The following is a 5,773-nucleotide window of genomic DNA, read 5'->3' on the forward strand; positions in this document are numbered from 1 at the left end:
AAAAAAAAAAAAAAAAAAAAACCTCATGAATGTTTCTTTTGATATTTCATGCTCGTACTTCTGTTTTCTCCAGGTAAGATTTTTATGCACCCATCCAGTGTTTCCTTTATGCAAATAAAAGAGGAGTGGATAATCCTTTTAACCCCTTTCTAACACAAAAGTTACTCTTCTACATACATTAATTTGCACCATATTTTTTCGCCTAATATATCCTAAAGAATTTTTATATACTTAGCAGGATTTTACCTACTCGTTTTCAAACTTTTTAATCTGTCCAGTCCTACTCTGCTAAACATCATTTACCCTGCACACCAACATCCACGGCTTTACCTCTCCTGGGCATGTACTTTGCATTTCTTTCACCTAAAACAGGTTTCATTACCCTTAAAGACCAACAAAGCTAGGCTATGCGTTGCCTCTTACTACCTTCAGAAAGTTTTGCAAGAGATAAACTCCATGAGCACTTAAAAGCCAATCTGAAACATACCTGATAGTAGTCCCAAATCTAAAATGCATTCCAAACAGCAAAAACCGTATGATTTCAAGGCCCTCTGACATTAGAGAATCACAAGCCAAAATTTATGTCTGCAACACTCAAGATACGAAATCAACAATCTGAAGAATATTCAAGGTGCCTTTGCATCAATTTTTCCCTGGGAAAGGTGACAGGGTAACAGAAGATTGATTTTCTTCTACCAATTCAGTATAAAATTGAAAAAACAAACAAAGGTCATTAGGGAGCTATAGGGTAAGTGTTGATCGTTCTGGAAAGTTTAAGGAAGCAATAAGTCATGACTATTATAAAATCGCGGCATTGGAGACACATATTTTCTTGCTCATGTATTCCAGAATTCCAAAACCAGGACACGTTCCTGAAAGCTGGAAGGTGACAGTTTTATGACAAAAGGACTCACTGTTTACACACCAGGAAGGGAGGATGTAGAACTCATTTCTGGAAGGGTCTATAACAGATGGAGAGTAGAAGTAGGCATAGAAGGACCGTGATAAAATCGGAGAGGATGAATCACAAGGAACGTAGAAAAATAGTGATGATTTATATGTCTATCTACAGACACAACATTACGTAGGATGTTTGCTTCATCTAAGCAAGAGTCTTTACACAACTGTCCAAGATGGAGCGCCCGATGTCTCGTGTAGTTGGTCTGAACTAGTACCCTGTGTGCTAGGTTCTCATCCAAGGTGTTCATTTCCCTTCAAAGACTGGAGACCCCTCTGTCCCCATCACTGGACCAGGGCTGTGGCTTTGCCTGGCTTCTTGGCAGTAGGTTGGTAAACAGCTCATCTCAGGACTCAGCCAACCTTGGTAGTCCAAGCAAGTATGGCTGGACCAAGGGAGGCAGCTAATGGATGCAATGAGGCTGTAGGTGAGAACATGGTTTCAGAAGGTACAGCTGCCCCAGTCATGGAATCATCCCCAGGAGAAAGAGTTTATTGGGGATAGGATGATGGAAATGGGTATAAATAGTTTATTGGAGAAAGATAATGAAAGAATCTGATATAGTTTATTGGGGACAGGATGATGGAAGTGGGTACAAAGAGTTTATTGGGACTAGTGTGATGGAAGATGGTGTAAATATTTTTTAGGTACAGGGCAAAGGAAGTTACTATAATTTGTATAAAACAAACATTTTATTAGGAGTAGGATGAAGGAAATTGATAATAGTTTACTGGGGACAGGACGATGTGCATGGTGCAAATATTAATTTCTTAGAGCTCTCACCTGCTGTTTGCTTCTACAGCTAACTCTTGCTCCTAGTAGCTTGTCCCCTTGTGCGTTTTGTAATTTGGGTTTGTGTACTTATGATAATGTGTGCTTTATCTGTGAGAAGCCTTCTGCTCAGTTTGAGCATACATCCTTCTAAGGAAGAGTCACTATCCAGGTGCCAGGCACCCTGTGTCCTCACACACTAGGGCATTTTAAGGTAATCATGTTATTATTGTCTTGGGTCTTCTTAAATCGTGCAAGAAATGTAAGGTCTGACCTCCCAAACTCTGATACGACAGTTCTACAGTTACAAAGTCTTGGAGGAAACACTTTTCTAACCTGGATTTCAGATCAGAAGAGTCATTTTCTTCTTCTTCTTCTTTTTTTAATATTTATTTATTTGGTTGCACCGGGTCTTAGTTGCGGCAGGTGGCCTCCGTAGTTGCGGCTCGAGGGCTCCTTAGTTGCAGCATGAGGGCTCATTAGTTGTGGCATGCAAACTCTTAGTTGCAGCATGCATGTGGGATCTAGTTCCCTGATCAGGGATCGAACCCAGGCCCCCTGCATTGGGAGCACAGAGTCTTAACCACTGCGCCACCAGGGAAGTCCCCTGCGTACATTTTCTTCTTACTTCCTTGTTTTAGCAGGTGGGTTTTTCTTTTCTAGTGCAATGTTTGACTGGCAGAAGAGCCTTCTGAGATCCTGGCTGCAAAAAGGGATCTCAATTTCTACTCCATCCTTGGTATAAGATCAAGGTCTTGTGTACTCCCTTTGTTACAAGTGGAAATGTCTAATCCCCTCAAAGAAGTTTTGAGTCCTCTGAACACTCTTATTCCCTGTCCTGTTACATTTATCCCCCTGGCAATTAATTACTTCCACTTCCTTATAATCTGATGTGTTTTTTTTTTAACATCTTTATTGGAGTATAATTGCTTTACAGTGGTGTGTTAGTTTCTGCCTTATAACAAAGTGAATCAGCTATACGTCTACATATGTTCCCATATCTCCTCCCTCTTGCGTCTCCCTCACAGCCTCCCTATCCCACCCCTCTAGGTGGTCACAAAGCACCGAGCTGATCTCCCTGTGCTATGTGGCTGCTGTGTGTTTTAAAGAACGTTTGCCACGCCTTATCCAGCATTTTTATGTATTCTCCAGTGGGAATGTTGCTTTGGTAGAAACAGTCTGCCATATCGGTAGCAACAAAAATCCTACACTTCTTCCTGTCCGTGCATCCTGCCTTTACTTCTCCTCCTCACGTTCTTGAGTGAAGGACGCCAGCAGCCTCCCAATGAACTTCACTGACTACAGACTTTTTCTTATTTCTGTCTACTGGCAATGACCTCTGACCTGAATTTTACTGAAGTTTTATTTACGTGCCAATAGCCTGCTCCAAACCTTACTATGCTCTTCCATTGTCCAATTATGGAACCAAATTTTGAGATGTCTAGGTCTATTTCAGTTTTTACGACTCTCCTTGGACAAACTCATGTTGACTGCATCTCCATGACTGGGCTCTTTTTTCATCAGTCTGATTTAAGTGAGGTCTCTCAAAACATTCCCTTCTCGTTTTCAGGGCCGTTGGTCATTTTATCCTTTTCTTCGGTGAAACAACTTCTCTTCTTCTTTATTTTGGAGGTAAATCCAAATCATTCTGCGAGTCCATCCTTGTTTACGAGGCTTTTTACTAATCAAGGTAGCTCTGACCCCAATACTACCCTGAAGCATTTCTTTTAATTGCTCCGAAGGAACAGGGAAATACTGAGACTTTTACTGTTTGTTGTTTTATGGGCATTTACCTCATGCTCCCAATTAGTTTTAATTGTAACAAAGATTTTAAACAATGGTTCATTCATCACAAAGTGCCTATCTGAATGTTCACTGTACTTAAGAAAAGAGCCACATAAGGCATGCTTTAAGAATGGTCTATGTAAAGTAGTTTGTAAACTAATGTTTAATGACCTCTTTTCTGAGAATGGAGAACGCGGCATTTCTTCAATTAATTAGGATACTGCCTGCTAGGATTGGGTACCACTGAGCTCACAGTAGATCCATCACTCAACATGCAGTATGGTGGGCGGGGGAGGTAAAGCACTCTCCATGCTCCCAGATCTTTAGGTCCATTCTTCTCTCCAAGACCATGAGCTCGTCCAGCAGATGCACCGTGTCTCCATGTGCCGTATCCTAAACAGGAGCAGATGACACAGTATCCAAGCTAAACTTCTCTGCCATTTGGTGCCATTCAAGAAAATGTTGTCCAAATAAACAGAGAACAGCAAATCCTTGATGTTTCAGAAATCTAGAAGGTAGGTGGGCTACTTCTCTTTTAATTAATCCTCATTAAAGTTAATTCTTCAGAATGGGTTTGATGAGAAGTTGGGCAGGAGATACTGTGGGATTTTTTTTTTCTCATGAGTAATTAGAATTCACTCTTCCCTGATACTGAAAGACAGTGGATCTACACACTTCAAGGATCATGAAACAGTATCCACATCCTATATTGCAGCTTATAGATTCTAAAGAAGACTCATTTGGGTTGACGGAGGGCAAAAAGGAATTACTTAAGCTGATGAGAACCAAAGAATAGGAAAAAAACCGTAAGCAATCTATATTCCTTCAGGAAGGTGAATATACATAACTAACAAAATTCCCTGGTTCTATTTCCTAAAACAGAGCCAAGAAAACAATGCATGATTTGAGTTTTATAACAAGAAGTTATTTAATCCATGCCATTTCTCAGAATCTCTTTGGTCTAAAGGTTGCCAACTTTTACCAGCAGAAATCGAAGATCATATTTGCTTCTCATCAAGACAGACTGTGCCACACCGAGATGCTGAAATATCACCATTTTAGTAGGTTGGGTGCATTGGGGACCCTAGGAGAACACAGAGGAAGAAAATGATTGATTTTAACACACTGTTGGTGGGCGAGGTTGCAATCCCAGTGGCACGTGAGGCAAGCAGACATGGTAACCACAGACGTCATGAATAGCCCCGTGCAGGAAAGTGGCATGGCCGTTGTTTGCAGGGGACTCCAGGAAGTTTCTTTTGTTGGAGCAAAACTGTTTTTCAATACCGAAGGCAAAAGACATCTCTGGTAACAAAAACCCTTTCAATCAACGCTTAGTAAATGTGAAGGAAATGGACTCACGTACCGAGTCAAAGAAAAGAAGAATGTTCTAGGTTGGAGGAACATTTCAATGATGTCAAGAACAAAACAAATTTCATGAAAGAGGAGTAAAGTATGCCTGTCTTGTTAAAGGTAGGACTTAAAAAAAAATTAAATCTCTCACTACAAGGCAATTTTCCTAAAACCTCTCAACATGGGTCTACCTAAATTCTGAGAAGAGTTGTTCTAAACCTTAAGAGACAAAAATCTCCCATGTATAGACAGTATTTTATATATTGCTTGCATATTGTTACATAAAATATTTGAAATATACCTCTTATTCTCACATTGATATATTAATTCATATTAATAACTAATGATAACGATATTGATGGCTAACTTTATATAGTGTTTACTAGGTGTCAGGCACAAATGTTTTACACACAAAATAGTAACTCACTTAATTCTCAAAAGCTCTAAGAGGTAAGTCGTTTTTTATCATCATTCTATAGATCAGGAAACTGAGGCACAAAGGTAAAGGAATTGCCCAAGACCGCAGAGGTTATAAATGATGACATATGAAACCACCACTCTTACTCATTATGCTATAACTTATTATTTAATAATAACAGTAAATTCCCTAATTACAGTATAAAAAAGACATAAATGGAAAGTAATATGTGATAATATAGTGCGTATTTTCACCATGACATAATGAAGTGGTCCAAAGCTTTGGGGGTTAAACTGCTTGTGTCAGTGACTCAACTACCATGAGCAGTGTTGGAATTCTTCTAAAATTGTTAATGACGCTTGGTAAGTTTCCAAACAAATAAACTACAATTTTCCCTCTAATTACTTGGCAGCTGTGCTCCTGGAAAATTCAGTGCCTATTGTAACTGTGCAAAAAAAAAAAAAAAAAAAAAAAAAAAAAAAAAAACCTTG

This window comes from Neophocaena asiaeorientalis, unplaced genomic scaffold (genome assembly GCF_003031525.2).
Source record: "Neophocaena asiaeorientalis asiaeorientalis breed wild unplaced genomic scaffold, Neophocaena_asiaeorientalis_V1.1 scaffold69, whole genome shotgun sequence".
NCBI classification, from domain to species: Eukaryota; Metazoa; Chordata; class Mammalia; order Artiodactyla; family Phocoenidae; genus Neophocaena; species Neophocaena asiaeorientalis.